The sequence below is a fragment of the Lepidochelys olivacea genome (assembly GCF_965140295.1).
Source record: "Lepidochelys olivacea isolate rLepOli2 genome assembly, chromosome: 22".
In the NCBI taxonomy this organism is placed as follows: domain Eukaryota; kingdom Metazoa; phylum Chordata; order Testudines; family Cheloniidae; genus Lepidochelys; species Lepidochelys olivacea.
In genome coordinates, this window is record NC_140432.1 from 16143484 (window position 1) to 16160546 (window position 17063).

At 40.0% G+C, this 17063-nt stretch overlaps 1 protein-coding gene across 1 annotated transcript in view; it reads right to left on the reverse strand.

Moving 5' to 3' along the window:
• POU2AF1 (POU class 2 homeobox associating factor 1) overlaps nt 1–3221 on the reverse strand; it is a gene marked incomplete at its 3' end in the record, with an annotated part of 115408 nt that extends 112187 nt beyond the window's left edge. The window contains exon 1 of the mRNA XM_084612067.1: nt 3192–3221. The remainder of the gene's footprint in view (nt 1–3191) is intronic.
• Nucleotides 3222–17063: the final 13842 nt, after the last annotated feature.

Below are 17063 nucleotides of genomic sequence, written 5' to 3' on the forward strand. Positions count from 1 at the left end.
ACAGGATGAATGAAATTACAGAGCCAAAAAGGGCCCAGTGCACTCTGGATACAGTTCTATTTCAGTTTTTCTAAGCTTGATTTTTGAGGTGAGATAAATTGATCCTCTCCAGAGAGGGAGGAAATAGGGGTTCTGGTATGATAAAAATGCAGGTGACTGATGCTTTTATATCATTTCAGGAAAAGGGTTTTTGGGTGTGTACAATCCTGACCCTGAACTGCTGCACAAGCTCATTGTGCCAAACAAAATTTCATCTCCTGACAAAAGTGTACCATTGTCAGCAGCAGCTCTAGGTAAGGCTATGCAGCAAGGCTGCAAAACGTAGTTTCTATAAGATTTGCCTTTGGTTACCAACATTAATTCCCTGCTATTCTGAACTGTGTCTGCAGTGAACAGTTAATAGCTATATTCAAAGCGTATAGACCTTGTCCTCCTCCACCTTATCATATCCTCTGAGAGATTCCCTCATTCTAAGCCTGATCCAAAGCTTATTGAAGTCAACAGAAAGAATTCAGTTGACTTAAGTGAGCTCTGAATCAGACCCTGTCTTCACTAGAGTATTGCCAAGCAGTTCTCTCCCTGGTCAAATATCACCACATGCAGAATGCCCACAGCTGTGTTCCCTACAGTAAATCTGTGCCTTCCTTCTCTCTCACTTTAACTGTTACTATGTCAAGTAAATTTTTTATTGGTTCCACAAGCCCCTTGCAAAATTGATATAGGAGTCTCTGGCTTATACATTCTAAGGTCCTAGTGATTCTGTTGGCAAAATGATTCTCTACATGAGTTGGAACTATTATTATTTTCAAAATATTAAGGTCAACAATTTAAACATGGGTGCCTAAAGTTAGGCATCTAAATTCTTATCGAGGCATCCAAGTAACAAGCCTTATTTTCTAAGCACCCAAAACTCCCATTGCAATTGCTTGATCCCTACATCCTTGCAAGAGGGGTGCCCAGTCAGTTTTACTCATGCTTACCCAGTCTCAAATCTATGGATGAGCCAATTGCAGTAAAATGCAAGAGTGTCGTTTCGTTACACAGTGAAATGCTATCAGAGCTGGAAATCATGCAGCTAATGCCTCACCTTTAGAAGAACAATTTTAGCAAGGATGAAAGAACAGTGCATAGTTTCACAAAGTCAGGTAAGAGCCAGAGAGAGAATCAACATTTATCTGCCACCCTGACTGTAAACTTGGTTTATTCTGGAAACAAGATTCAGCTCTATAAAGTTTAATTGTAAAATAAGCAGGAAATACAATATCCTGTGACCATTATGTATACAAACAGCCATGAAGAGTGAGATCCTAGCCCACTGAGATCTCTGTTTCCACAGGAAAGACTGGCAAGGAAGATCCTCAGTTTTACTGGGCTCAAAGCCAGAGGCCTTCAAACTCTACCTTGCAAATCACACTTACAGGCATCTTAAATCCCACTACATGCATCAGTGGTAACGTTACCATGCTCTTCATTGTTTCTAAAGAACATTATCCAGTGTATGATGTGTAAGTACATATTCTAAACCCAATAGAAGTTTGCTAATCCACATTTATCTGATCCATAGAAAACATGGTTGGCTTTTCCACATCTCTCAACACAGATTTAAGAGCAGAAAACTAAGCGGATGGGAGTGGAATCAATTATTATTAAATCTGCGTTATTTTTACAAAACTGGCTGCAGAATATATACTGGTACTTAAGGAAAGATCTTCACAAAAAATTAAAACTAAAGTGCAATTATCAAAATAAGTGACCAAAGCGTATTTTGTGATGCTATCTCTTTGCTTTTTTATTGTTGTGTTTGTTCACTTCACTTCTGTGCAGCAGGCCAACACAAAACCACCACTTAACTCCCATTTCAGCCCTGCTTTGGCTTTCTGCTGGCCCTCTGCACAGGGATGAATTTCATCCTTACTCACTGTCACAATGTTACAACACTCACCATCTCAGAGTGCCCCCTCACAGGAAGACTTGGGATTGCAGCTGTCTGTCCCTCAGTTTTACCACAACAATCTTGCTGCAGTGACTTGGCCCTCTGGCTAAGCCATAAAGAGAATTCCACCCCTTCCAGGGTATACAAGTCCAAAACAAACAAAACACAAAGTCTTTGACCCACCCTCCAACTGGTCCCAGCTCATCCTTCCAAAGGGGTCTGTATTCTCTCTGATTCACACACTCTTCTGCCCTCCCTCTGGGTTCAGCTTTCACCCTTCCCAGGCTCCTGTCTTTCTCTCCACTCAGCCCCTCCTGGGCTCCTATTGGTTGCTCCCTACTCTTTCCTGAGCAGCCACTCTCAGGCCTTCCTAGCTGGAGTCTTCCACAGACCTATGTCTGCTTTGTGTTCTCCACTTCAGCCAGCACAGGTGTAGCAGGGCAGGGCTAATGGATCAGAGCTGACCAGCCCAAAGCCTTCTGGCCTTAAAGGGGCAGGCTGGCCTGTTACACATGGGTACAAGGTGAACTGCACTGTAGACCCTTTTTAGTTCCTCTCAACTGCACCCCTAAGATGACAGGCCTGGTGCCCTGCACCTCACTCTGGAAGGGACCACATGGTCCAGCCACTCTTAGGCTGGATCTCTGCACTGCAGCCCCCTGGCTCCCAGTCATGTTAATGGTATAGGACAAACCCCGGTTAGGCACCTCTACAAGCTTTCCTTTGGGTGCCTGTGACAGTACAAGTTCACAGTGACACAGACAGTGTCTTCAAAACAAAACATTCCCTAAAGGTACAGAGCATATAGAGCAAAGGGTAAAACAAAAAAGGGCTGATATGCCTGGGTCTGACTTAAACCTTACATTTTCCTTGACAGCTTTTGGAAGTACCACTCAACCCCACTAACTCCACCTCTGGCAGAGAGAAGCAGACTGCACTCTTGCCAGCTTTTCACTGCCACAACCTCGACAGCCTCTACTAACTCACACCAAAATCCCTTCTCTTTGAGATTTAGGATCCCCTTTGACCCCAGGCTTTAGCCTTATGAAGAGTAAATCATTCTAGCCTGCATGGAGCCAGACAGGTAGTTTCTTTCCACTGATGGCCCGAACATTATCTTTGTCATTGTTTCATTTCGTGTGCGTTTCCCCCTTTCCTCCTTTGATTCAATGCTTTCTGGCATTCAGGCAGATAACCTGACGGGCATATGATATTTGTAAAAAGTACTATATATAACTCCCTCATTCTTTACACTTACCTATTCATGGGATCGAGTCATTTGCAAGTGGTCTCCCAGTCATTATTGTGCATTAGCAAGTTTCTGTTGTAATTATGCACAATATTTGCAGAGTATTTTACAAACAGATGATGTCAAGAGCCAACTTGTGTTTCTGCTCCTAGAAACAACTTGTACAACACAAATAATGAATTTGACTGGGGAGGATTCCGCAGCCTGGCAGAGGAAATCAAACTGACCTCCACCAACTTCCTCCTTTTCCTGTACCAATTCCAGCATCCTGGCACCTATGTCCTTGAGCTCAGTAGTAACCAGAACAAAAAAATGGTTTGTTTTGGGGAATTCTATTTTTGCTTTTATGATGCTATTTTCAATGGAGTGTCTCAAGTTCCACACAATGGTTTGGTATCAGAGGAAACTTCAAAATGATAATGAGTCTCTTTGTATTTTATGTACATTTTGTTGAGTTGGTGCAAAGTGTGTTGGGGTGTGTGCACATGTAGGAGTACAGAGGCTTGTGAATGTGTGTGTTCATGAAGTACATTTGAGTGTAAAGAGGTGGGGGGAGGGGTCAGTGAAGATCTGACCCTCTGTTTAAAATACAAACCTACCATTTGCATTCAGATGGATAAAGCCAAAGTTGCATATGTCTGACCTGCTCTTTCTACATGTATGTTCATTCCATGAAGTATATTAGAGTCATGCCGTATGGTGGACAGTGTTATGAAGACGGGCCGTTCTTCCCAACAACTCCCAGACATGTCATACAAGTGGGCATTGCAAGAATCCCAAACCTTCTTCTGAAACCTGACTGGCCAGCTATTATTGGATTAATAATAGGACTTCTCATTTTCGTTATTACCTGCCTGTTGCTGATTGTAAGTAAAAATTATATAATACCTCTTTCCACTGCACCACTTCCAGATTTTGGATTTAGGATTAAACTACATGTTGCATACACATTTTGAAATTCATCCCTGCGCAAAGGTCCCGCACAGCCCTATGCACCAATTACGCCCTAATGCGAGGTCTTAAGTAGTATTTAAGAGCTGCATAGAAGGGTGAATTTCACCCATGCTTCTTAGTTCAGTAGACCAAGACCTAGATGCTATGCTGACTGGCACTATCAATATAGCAGAGAGATAGATAAAAAGTGGATAATATTGAGAGTTCCTGGGGTTATAAATCATGCCTATGGTCCCATAAGATACAAGTGATTCAGCCACTACCCTAATGCTCATTCTCTGATACAAGGATTGTGTTAAATTTGGAACAATGATGTGATCCAGCCACTGGGTGGGTGGGGACAGGGAGAATTCTTTTACCAGTGGCTCCCTTTCTCCAGTTCATCATCCAGAGGCTGGCAGGAGTCGGTGGGTTTTTAGATGTTTCTTCGTGAATTGCATGACTGTTTCACAAATGAGAGACCCACACCTTAACCCTAGCTCACTACTGTTAAGGTTTGTCTTTAATGAATCAGGCTTTAAAGTGCCAGTGAACACAGAGCCAAATTCTGGGCTCCTTAGGGGAAAACTCCCAGTGACAGCAACAAATACAGGATCAGGACCACAATAAAAAAAAACAGTGATACAGTCTTTTAGATTGTAAGCTGTTCAGAGCAGGGATATTCCATATGCTCACAGTGCCTAACACAGTAGAGTCCTTGTCCTGATTGGGGCCTGTTGCTGCTACTAGTAAATAAATAAATAAATGATAATGATGGAAAAGTGGAGATGATTTATTAATTCATATGTCAGCAAGCTCAAACTGCTGATGACTGCAATTCCTGCCTCTTGACTCATGTGGTATCTATTAAGACTAATCATTTGTTGGGTTTAGAACAGATCATGTGAATGCTTTAGATTAGAATTTGTGGGCCAGATATTCAGCGGATGTAAACCAGTATAACTTCTTTGACTTCAATGGACCTATGCTGATTTACACCAACTAAGGATCTGGTCCTGCATGTGATGATGTATCCTGTTGGTTGAATGAACAACTATATAAAAATAGTAATATGTAATAGTGTAACCTGTTCACTTGGTTTCAATGTGTTTTGTAGCTTCTTTGTCAACACTTGGGTTGGTCCAAAGAAGGAACTACCTGCCCTCCATTTCGAAGGCTGCAGCTGAAATATAATCTTGACAAATATTCCTCCAAAGGATCCACAGTGATTTCAGTTAAAAAATGTCATCCCAGGCTAAAGAACAAAGGCAGCTTGGATGAAAACTGTGGCAACGCTGATGAGACAGAAGGTCAGATAATTTTTTTTAAAGTACATAATAAACAGTTATTCAGGCAAAGAGCTGAATCAAATTTATTTTACGTATTCATGACAGAATCCTATTTCTAATTATGTTCATTGGCTTGTGTATTCTGACTTGCCTCCTCCCCTCCTCTGAATTACTATAGATCACTGGAGATAGATTTTGTGGTCATTTAATTTTCTAGTCCAGATCCTCTTTAAAAAGTAATAATAAATACTTTCATTTCAGCTTTCTTCCTAGAAACAGGTGAAATCTGGGAGTCTGAAGAACAGATAAACCTGGATTCATTCAATACCAATGTCTTCTTTGAAATTCTGCGCATGCAGTCTCTGTCAGTCACAGCCAAACTGAGCCAATTTAAAGAAGAGGTAACTGATTTATTTGTTTTTTTATCATACTCACATGTGTATGTATGTACAGATGATCCTCACAACCATGTGCAGTATTATCTGTAGCATTACTGCTATATTAGGGTATGACTGTAAGGCATGTACGTCATTCCAAATTCTATCTTCTATACCATGAAACCGTTAATATGTTATAATAATCATTCATACAAGCTGTATTTATGAAGCATAGGCCAGTGTTTAGGGCATTTGCCTGGGAGTCAGGTAATCTCAGTTCTATTCCCAGTTGTGCTACTGAAGTAACATGTGATCTTGGACAAGTCACTTCACTTCTCTGCCTCAATTTCTATTGGAAAAATTGGGGTAATGGTGTCTTATCTTTCTTTGTAACAAGGGTTAAGAGCCAGAGATAAAATTTAGGAGAATTAAAACGGTACATTGATGTGAACAGACAGCTAATGCAGTTAGTGCAGCTAATGTAGCCTTAAAATCAAAATGAACCATATGCATTATGTTACTTCAGTTTTATACCAGTGTAACACAGTTGAAATCAGTGGAGTTAATATGATGATGATTCGGGCCAGTGATCTGCAGCATATGACAGCATGCAACTGTATGGATTAAGAACAGCAGGGGGAGCTAGAATTACAGTCTGTGTGTACAGTGTAGCATGAGAGAATTGTATAAGACAAATGTTTGCATGCTACTGTATCTGTAGATATATTTTAATGCACATAGTTCATTTTGATTTTAAGGCCACATTAGCTGCACTAAAGAGTGGGGAATACTACAATGTGTTTACTAAATAGTATGATATTTAGTAAAAAGATCTTGTGAGAAGAAAGGCACATAAGGAGGGTACACACTGAAAAACACTTGTTGCCCCAAATTACCTACATGCCTAAGACAGCCCCAAGAACTCCTTTGCTCTGACATCATTTCCTGAAGGGGGTCTTGCCAGGAATGGCATCGTAGTGTCAGCCACTCAGCATTTCTAATACTGCAACATCCATCTAAGGATGACCATTTCATGAAGATTACTTTCAGGAATTTTATCCGAAGTATGGTGAGGTCCTGACTATTATTATTTATTTGTGCTGAAGTAGCACGTAGAAGTCCCATTCATGCACCAGGACACCATTGTGCTAGGCGCTGTACAAACACAGAACAAAAAGACGATCCCTGCTGCAAACAGCTTACAGTCTCCCAAAATCAGGTAGCAAAATGATTGCCTTACAGTATAATTGTTATGGAGAGGGTTTTGTATTGGCAGCAAAGATTTCCAATCAAGGTGAAGTCACCTAGTATTGGTATATTTAAAGGAAAATCAGATGCCTGTATGGAATATAATCATTCAAAGATGTATTTCATGCTAGAAATTCAGTGGCCTTTGAGCATTAAGAAGGGTCCAGAACAACAGCTACAACCCTCATTTGTTTATTTTTCATCTTGTTTCCTTCTCAGCTGAAAATCTTGTATCACAAACTTCTGACGGAAACAGCTTCACTCAGAGAGCTTTGGATAATGAGGCTGTGTATCCCAGAGAAGGCAAAATCTTATGACAGCATAATGATGGGGAACTATATGAGAGCAAAATATCAGGTAGAGCTCAGTTTTTCTTATATTTGTTTATACATAGACATAGAAACTGAAAACCTCAACTTGGCTACATGTATTTTCATAATATTAGACACAGTCATGTGGATTCTCTCATTTCTGTTGTTGTGTAATGGAATCATATTTTCATAAGCTACCAGGCAAATAATATTTCTGCAAAGTATGTGACTGATATACTAGATCATTTAAAAACTCTAACAATTCAGTGTTAATACAGAGACATATTTCTGAAGGTTACTCACTTTTCTGGTGTGTGCTTCTTTTTTTTTTTTACTTAGTGTCTGATGCTACTCTCTCCCCACCTGTGGAAGACCATATCTTCTCCCTTGCAATGACCAAGCTTTCAGTTTTGGAAATGTCATTCATGTGTGTATTATCTATGTATATTTTGTTGCAGCTTCTTCTTCCATCTTGTTCACAGATAGTGTGTTTGGCTGTATTGTTCTGAAAAACCTGTGAAGGAAATGTAACGATTTTGCAGTTTATAAATAGAAACACCCACACTCACACACACACAGACACATATATGTACAAACATATAGTTCAAAGCTATAGAAACAAAATGAACTTGATCCCTTAAGTTCTAGCTGGCAGATATGGACCAATGTTTTGAATCACTAGACCATTCAAGTGAGGACACCTCTAGGTAATTATTACGCAACCTACTGAAGCTATTGGCCTTTGAATGCCCAAGTGGGGGCAGGTGCCTTAAAATTTACCCTTTTTCCTCCAGTTATTACCTTTTTAGTAAAGTACAGAGCAGCTGCAGTCTCCGTTCATGTCTTGAAAAACAGCGGTGTCTGCATTTTACGTTACAATTAGGCAGAAGAGGAGATACTGCACAGAAAGCAGCTGGCTGCTGAATATGATGAGATTGTAAATAAACAACTTCACTTATTACACCATGATTTGAAATGCCAAGAAGAGCATTGTGTCATGTTCAATTCTGCCCTGAGAGAGGCAGTGAGATTGGTGGAGGTACTGACAGAGAAGATGGCTTGTGGAGGGAACAGAGCCATGTGGTCTAAACCAGACTACCAACGGTAAGTAACTTGCTTTAGAACTTTGCATTAAAGTGTTTTTGTTTTTAGACAGACAAAGCGGTTGTATAGTACTGAGTCAGTGGGCTGGTTTGTAACCAGCACCAGCATGGGTCTGGAGTACTGATACCACAAGGTTATTGAAATCATGTTAATGGAAAGCAGAGCTAGGAAAACTCAAGGAAAAGGAGATCTGGGGATATTCAGAAGAGCCCAGTTAGACCTTAAGGTCCAAAATTATTCTGATTCCTTTTCATGCTTCCTAATGAATTGTTCCCATTTGCCATGTCACCTCAGCTTCCAAAGAACTGTCCTCTCAGGCCAGCCATCCCAGAACACCAGGTAACAATGGTCTGAGTAGCCTGGTCCCTGTGTCAGAATCAGCATAGAAATATTAATAAAATGATTTTAAAAGCAGGAAGATAAAAAGCATATGTTTCCTCAGTCCTTAAAATCCCTTTTGTGATGGTGCTGATGTTCAGAGATGGATTATGTGCCTGCTCCAGGATTTTCCTGAAATGGATGCCAGTCTGCCTTGAAACAGTTTTACCTTATATTTAGATTACTGACATCCATCTTTATCTTGTGAGTTTCAGGTTATTAGCCCAGATAGATGCTGCAAGCAACAGAATGTCAAGTGCAGTAATAAAGGAGAGTCACAGACTCAAGGCATGGGGTGTGCTGGGAGATGGAACAGGAGCTCACCTCATGAACAAAGATAAAACCAGGCTCCTCACCAAAGAGGAGCTACTGGGTAACTACAAACTCTGGCAACTAGTTAGTGTATGTTCAAAGAGAGCTATTATCACTTTAACTGTGCAAATATACAGGTGGGCAGATGTAACCCACTGGTTCATTGCCCTCTTCTCATGGCTGGTCCATATAATAGGACAACAGCCTACCATTGCTGCTGGCTAATTCAGTTGCTCATGTAGCAAAAAAGAGGATTTGTTGTGTTGTTATGCAAGTATGACCATCTATGGAATTTCTTCAGATAAACATTTCTGATAACTGCCACATTACATTTTCATTTTTCTTCCTTAGGCTTTTGATAAACACACTGCTAGGTGTCTGTGTATAACTCTATGACCTTTGTTAGTGATTCGATGTCAGTGGAGACGGAAAGGAACTATTTTGTAGCTGAGCTGAGTTAATTTGTTCCTGTTTGAATGTTTGTTTGTTTGTTTGTTTTTAATGTTGCTGGGTGTGTTTTGCTGTCGTAAAATTAATTCAATATTATATGCCTAGAGATCTACTATAGGCATTTTTTGCTATTATTTAAATCTTCTTTAATAAAATTAAAACATAAAATCTACCTTGGACATTTCCATGTATGCTGCAGATTAGGGCAACGTGAATTTATGTGCAGAAATTTGAGATTATTAGTCACACTCATATGGTTGCAAAAGTCCCTTTAACCTCATGGGAGTCATGCATAGGTATTGAGGGGAGAAAAGAATAAGGATTGGAGACACTGTAACTCTCTTCCCATACAGAACATTTGCTAAAGTTGATAGAAAGATCTGTCTGTAAGCCTTTACTCTCCTTCCTTACTCTCTCTGACCTACATGTGATCTCTGATCACAGACAAACTATCACAAAGAAAAGGAGGACTTGTGGCACCTTAGAGACTAACAAATTTATTTGAGCATAAGCTTTCGTGAATCTCTAAGGTGCCACAAGTACTCCTTTTCTTTTTGCGAATACAGACTAACACGGCTGCTACTCTGAAACCTATTACAAAGAAATAGCCATAGATTTCTGATTGAACCTAAGATTGGAATCCCACTGTAGACATACAGATTTGGAATTTCAGAAACCTAGGGTTTAATGGAGGATCTGATGGTGTTTTTCATTTGCTTTTCTCATCTGTCACTTATTGCTCTCAGACTCAGATGGCTTTGTGAGGGCACCTGACACCATCTACATGGATCCTACAACTGGACTCTTAACTCCCAACCCAGACTGTGTCACGCTGTTGGTCAATCACTGCCCCATGCCTGTGTCTAGGGATCAGTTCCTGCACCCTGAAACTGGAAAAGTGCTCCCTGTGGCTGGTAATGTTGGATATGATCCAGTTAGCTCTAAACTGATCTCTGCTGTTGACTCTGCTTCAGGTAAGGGACACATGGGGATAATTAATATATCCTCTTACCTACATGAGGAATGCATCCGTGGTAGGGATTTTAGTAAAGCCTAATACACTTACATATATTTTTCTTATAACAAAAACCTTACATGCAGGTTGATCTGTGACCACCTCATTGCCTGCTTGGCACTAGAAGGAGATTTTGTTCGCCATGAATTGGGCCTTGCCATGGACAGGATTTACTGAGCATGCCAGGCTTATATAGAGCAAAATGTTTAAATATTTCCTGTTTCTGATTATTTTTTTCTCTCCTTTCTGTTCATTCAATTGTACAAAATATTATATGCTAAAGAACTCTCATGTTAAGTAAGTGGCAAAAGCAGGAATTAAGCTGGAAAAGTATGTCAACCACAAAAAGGGAATTCACTCTCTTCATTTAATTCTTCATATGAAGAAAGAGAAAGTTTGTAAAAATGATCATCCTTTGAAATCCCCAATATGCCTCTGTTCCCAGCTCTAATGCAGAGACTTGGTATTAGCGTGGGGATTAATTCTCTTATCCACTGAAGAGTAAAATGTGTTTGTAACAGTGTCAAATCTTTTCTGTTTCAATATTTAGGTGAGCTTTGTAAGTCCGAAGTACCCATATTCCCCTATGTTCCGTATCCTATCTCTCCAAGGACTGGCTTACCAGTGAAGACTAACCTGCCTAGTTTACAACCTGACAGAGTGTTTAAACTGGGAGGACTCATGCTAGATCCAGCTACAGAAATAGAAGTCCCAGTGCTAGGAGTTACAATCCATCCCCAGACAGGACAAAAACTGTCCTTGGGTGGGACGTATATGAATCCCCTTACAGGAACAGTGATGCCTCTTGAAATTGGAGGGCCTATGATTGAACCAGAGGGAGGAAAGATTGTCCCAATACTTGGAGTCAGTTTGGATAATAACACAGGTAAATGATCTTCATGTTTCTTGGGATGGAAATCCAAAGTGAGGTTGTTTCTTCCTTCCCTTCATCCCCTCACACACCTCTCCCATAGCTAGTCACTGTGTGGGCGTTTGCAATAACCTTCTTGAGGAGGAAGATGTCCCATCTAAAAGGTCTATAGAACTTGTAGTTCCCACTGTAACTATCGACGAATAGTCAAACAGTTAAAAAAGGACAGAGAAACTCAATAGCCCACCATGGTGGGTCAATTAAGACCTCAAATATTGTTCAAAACACCCCAGCATCAACTAGCGACACTGACAGTTCTGCTGTATGTGTGTGTATAGCACAAAGTGACACATTGTGCAGATGCAACCTATCATCAATTTACTAATCCTGAAAATGGCAGAAGCATTAGATTCAAACCTTTAACCTCACCTCCCCACATTTGGTTTCTCCTGATGAATGAGATACTACCATAAGCAGATGAATAGCGGCTTAGGTTGGACTCAAAGTATCACAGACAGAAAGCCTTCACTTTCCCAGAATATTATTTCAGAAATTATTGTCCTAAAAATCAATAACCTGCCCCACTTTCCATAAAGATGACTAAGAAAAGGAAGAGAAGCAGTGACTGACGACTAAGAGGTGCTGTAGTCATTAATTATATGACAAAAACTAGTAAAGTTGATCTGACTCTTGGAGATATTTCAATTTCTCTATTAATATCATAAAAACAGCATGAAATCAATTCTTTGGGGCCAAAAGCTCTAGATTTATAGAAAGCATTTTCCATACACTTATGTTCTTCATAGCTAATTTTAGAAAACATATCATACTCAAAAACAGAGCAAACAAGTTGTACCCACACTGAAGGCATGAGGCAGCCAAAGTGGAATTGTTTTTGTGTTTAGTAAGGGGAGGTACAATATACATAATTTAGAGCCAGATCCTCAGCTATTGTAAATCGGTATAGCTACACTGGCTTCAGCGAAGCTATGCTGATTAACCCCAGCTGGGGATCTGACCCTTTAGATAAGAAGGCAAAAAGGTATAGTCAGAGTCTGTATGAATTTCCTTACCAAAGAAGCAGGAAGAGTTCCTGAGATTCAGAGATACGTGTGAAAATATTTGTAATTTCAACAGGAGCAGAGAGCTCCAATCACTCTCTGCAGGGGACACAGGATTTCCCTGCAGAATCTTGTAAGATGTGCAAATTTTGTGTTTCATACCTGCTATTACAGTGGAGTTAAGGGTGCGTGTTCTGGTCCATGATTAGAGACCATCTACAGAGGTTTTTAGTGAGTGGGAGGTTATTCTCTTGTTTGACTGTTCACTTAGAAAGTCAGTTCTTAAAAGTTCAACACTAATGCACTTTAATGGTTACCTAAAACACTACATATCCCACAGACTCTGCTGGGAATATCACTCTACAGCAGTTATTACAGAACAAGATGCATAGAAATGCCAGAAACATCAAACAGCAAAGCCACAATTACATGTTTTCCTTATTCTCTGTCTCCAGGGAGTCAGGCTATGCAGAGCACAGGCCTTGTTGACTCATATCATATTGCAGTACTATACTATTGGATATATTGCCAAATGAAATGTGTCCTGGAATGTGCAATACCTTTCCGGCACTGCCACTGGCCTGCTGAGTGACCTTTGACAAGTCACGACACATCAGTGCCTCAGTTTCCCCATTTATAAAGTGGGTATAATAATTAGAGCTGGTCAGGAATTTTCTGAAAATTGTTTTTTCCTCAAAAAATGCCTGTACATTGAAACCAAAAATGTTTGTGAAACACTAGAAAAATATTGAAAAAAGTTTCAAATTATTGAAATGTTTCATTCTGACATTTTTAAATGAAAAAGTCCATTTTTCTGGTTCCAAAACAACTTTTTGTTTTGAAATCTAATTTAGTTAAACTGAAAAAAGATTTGTTTAAAAAAAGAGAGAGAAGATAAAAATAAGAAAGAAACATTTCAAAATTATCAAAACAAAACATTTTGACTGACCTGAACCAAAATAGTTGTTGGTTTTTCAATTGACAAACATTTTCAGGATTTCAACTTTTCTTTCTGATTCAGGACAGTAAAAATTTTCAAACTCTCAAAAATATCCATAGGACACAAAAACAGCTTCCTGCCCACCTCTAATAATGATACTTATCTCCCTATGTGAAGAACTTTGAGAGTTACAGATGAAAAGCACTATGTCAGAACTATGTATTATTATCCAACTTTATTGTTAACATTTGAATTTTGCAAATGCAGCACAATTTTCTAGAGTCAAAGTAACAGATACATTTAAAGTATTTTAAAGTTATAAATCATTGTAAACAATGGACATCAGCATTTTAGTCTATTTTACATGCTCATTTAGGACCTGATCCTCTTCCCATTGCAATCAATGATTTTTTTTTTGCCATTGATTTTAATGGAACAGGATCAGGTCCATAAAGTCTGGGTGATGTTCTGATTTCTTTTCACTGTTCCCTGACTACAGGAGATTTGGTCCCAGTTGGGGGGCTGATGAGACCCTCAGGAAGCCTATTGCTTCTTGGAGATTCCTTCTCTGAACCTCTGAGTAGGAAGACTGCTCGGATACATGGAGCTTGCCTTAAACAAGATAAAGTGCTGCCCCATGCAGGAGGTTATCAGGCACTGTTGGAAGCGAACACTCTTGTCGCCCAGATCCATGTGGTTAAAGCCCTGAGGCAGTATAAAGACTCAATTTGTGAAGATATGTCCTTAGCAGCAGACAAGCAGGAAGTCCTGAAGGCTGCAGTAGAAGACATGAAAAAGGCATTGTCAATTAGGCTCTATCATGCAATGCACTGGCTGCGAAGTTTGGAGAAACAACACGAAATAGCTTCAAGCCTCAAAAGTAATGGTGGCAAATTGGGTATGTACTTTGCGTAAAACCTACTGAAAAACAATCATTTAGAACAAAAGTAATCTGAGCCTATTTTAATGATTGAGAGACTGAGTCTCACTGATGTAAATGGATGAAATTCCTTTGAAATCAATGGAGCTATATCTAATCACATAACCAGAGAAGTTGGCCCAAAATAGCATAAGCATTCTGTGACATATTAGGACTACATTGGGATGAGAAACACATGCCAAATACCTGCTGTCTTTAGCAAATCTTTACACTCTGAGCGCTGCCAGGTCTCATTTGGATACTGTAGCCAAACTAACAAGATTCATTGTGCATTCATCAGCCGCTAAAAGTTAAACGGCTATTTCCATCAAGAAACAATTCCCATTCAGATTAGCAGCACATATTGATATCTTCCTCTCTTCTTTTTCAAATGAATTAGGGATTATCAAATATCCTGGTACAGAGATGTGGATTCCTGCAGTGTTTGGAATGAAAATCCCAGATCCGGGTGGGTCAGATTTGATGGTGCCCATCCTAGGAGTAGAATGTGATTGGAACACTGGGCACCCAACCCCACTAGCAGGAACCATGGAAGATGCAGATGGAAAAGGTGGAGTAAGAAACCGGATCACACAACATAAAGCCATAGTGAGGCAGTGACAGGACTGTCACCAATATCTGTGTTACTTTCAGAATCAGTAACGTGCAGTGACAAAGAAAAATTTAATGCATTCATACAAATTTGAATGCGAAATTCTGATTGGTGTGGTGTGGACCTGTACACAACAGTCAGCTTCAACTTAATGGTGAAAGAGAGTTAGGCCACTGCAGTGGCCTTTCACTTCTGGAAACGTATTCTGCCTGCACATCCTCGTACTTCTTTAGTCCCAGTGGGTGATCTAAAAGGCCCCACTTTAGTCTCTGACTCAGGAGGGCTGGATATGACTCCTTGAACGGGCCAGAGGGGATAACTAGAGCTACAGTCCCAGGGGTTGGGGGCACTGCTCCCACAGTGCTCCCAATTCATGCCAGTTCAGGAACAAGAGACATTTGCTTAGGACTTGAACTCAGCCATGTTCTTGGCAGTTCAGTGCTGCGGGGCTAGCTCAGAGGTTTGTTTTATCAAGGGGCTATTTAAGATCAAAGTCACTTCCTTTTGTGGTTTAATAAATGTCAATCACTGAACTGGATGCACAAAAATTAAGTGGCTCACTCTCCTCATCCTCTGAATTCTAAAAAATATATTTATTTATTTTGTCTTTCTGCAGGTCTTGTCCCTATCACAGTTGGTGCCAGAACCATAGATCCTGTTACAGGTGAGACTGGCCCAGTTATAGGTGCTCAAACCGATCCTTGGACAAACATTGTAATTCCTATTGTTCAGTCCCTAGGAGCTTTACCAAGAGGAACAGCAGACCCAGATCTGGTAATTAGAGCCCCAACAAATCAGAATTTCTTCCAGATATAACAATGTTTAGAAATTCCCTGCTTATGCTTTCAAACTGTGGAGAGACAATTCTGCTTACTTCAGTATCCTAACTAAACAGACCACAGTTTTTTTATTAGTGGATGTGTGAGTTTGTCACTACCAGAGTATATACAAATTTGTTTATTGTACTGTATTGTATGTATATGAGCGAGCTCCCAGCACAGGGTATTGTTGGAACTGGAATTAGTATAGAAGGAAATCCAGCCATAACTGGAATTTAGGGGTTTTTTAGACGTTTGTTACCTATTTACAAGGGATTTGGTTACCAAACATTTCTGAGAGTGGGTTTGGGATGGTTTTATGTGATTTGGGGGCACTGAGTGGCATTTGGGGGTGAGGGCAGATAGTTCTCTAAAGAGGGTATTGGAGGCCTCCTAGTTTTAATATCTTCATTTTTGAATAGGTGTTATCAGGGTAGACAGACTTCTGTGACATCTTAGGGATCTATTCTGTGGCAGGTAGTATTAAGTTCTGGAGCAGGAAACTGTAAAGTCTGTTTCCCAGTTTATATTTTCCCACAGTTCAATAAAAGTTAATTTACATGTTTTATAACACTTGATACTTGAAAATGATCAGAAATAAATTAATTGTTGCTCCCACCTACCCTCCCAATATCCCACTGTTTTCCCTTCCTCTGCACTTTATTTTTCTCATTTCTTTGTCACCCCTCTTTCTCCATCTACTTTGTCACGTCCCCTATTGAAATTCATGCTACCTTCATTACAGCTTTGAAGCATAAACTTCTAAAGTGAAAGCTGTACACCTGCACAAACTTCCTATTGCAAAGTATTCATCTCTCTAATGCAAAGAAAGTGCCGATACTGTCAGGCTGGAGAATTTGTAGAAATCGTGGAACAAGGGTTTCCTCACTGGCACAGAGAATCACACACGATACAGAGGTTTCCGACCTTCCTTCAGAACCCTGAAAACCTGAGCTGCTGCTTTTGGTGTTGTTTTTCAGCTGAGCATTCTGGAAAAGGAGATAAATTCAAGACAAATGTATTGGCACCGCCAAAGAGAAAGGGAAGAAGAGCTTCTTAAAGAGCTTAACTTTGTGTTTCTTGATGTCCTTGATGCTGTAAAGGAAGGAAAGGCACAGAAGGTGCAGTGGATCCTCTTTGTAACTGGCTTCAGCTAATTCTTCAGTGGATATTTTTTTTCTCAAGTGCTTAAGGGAATCCACTGAGTGCCAAATTTTCAAGCTGATGTTTAGAAGTATAGTT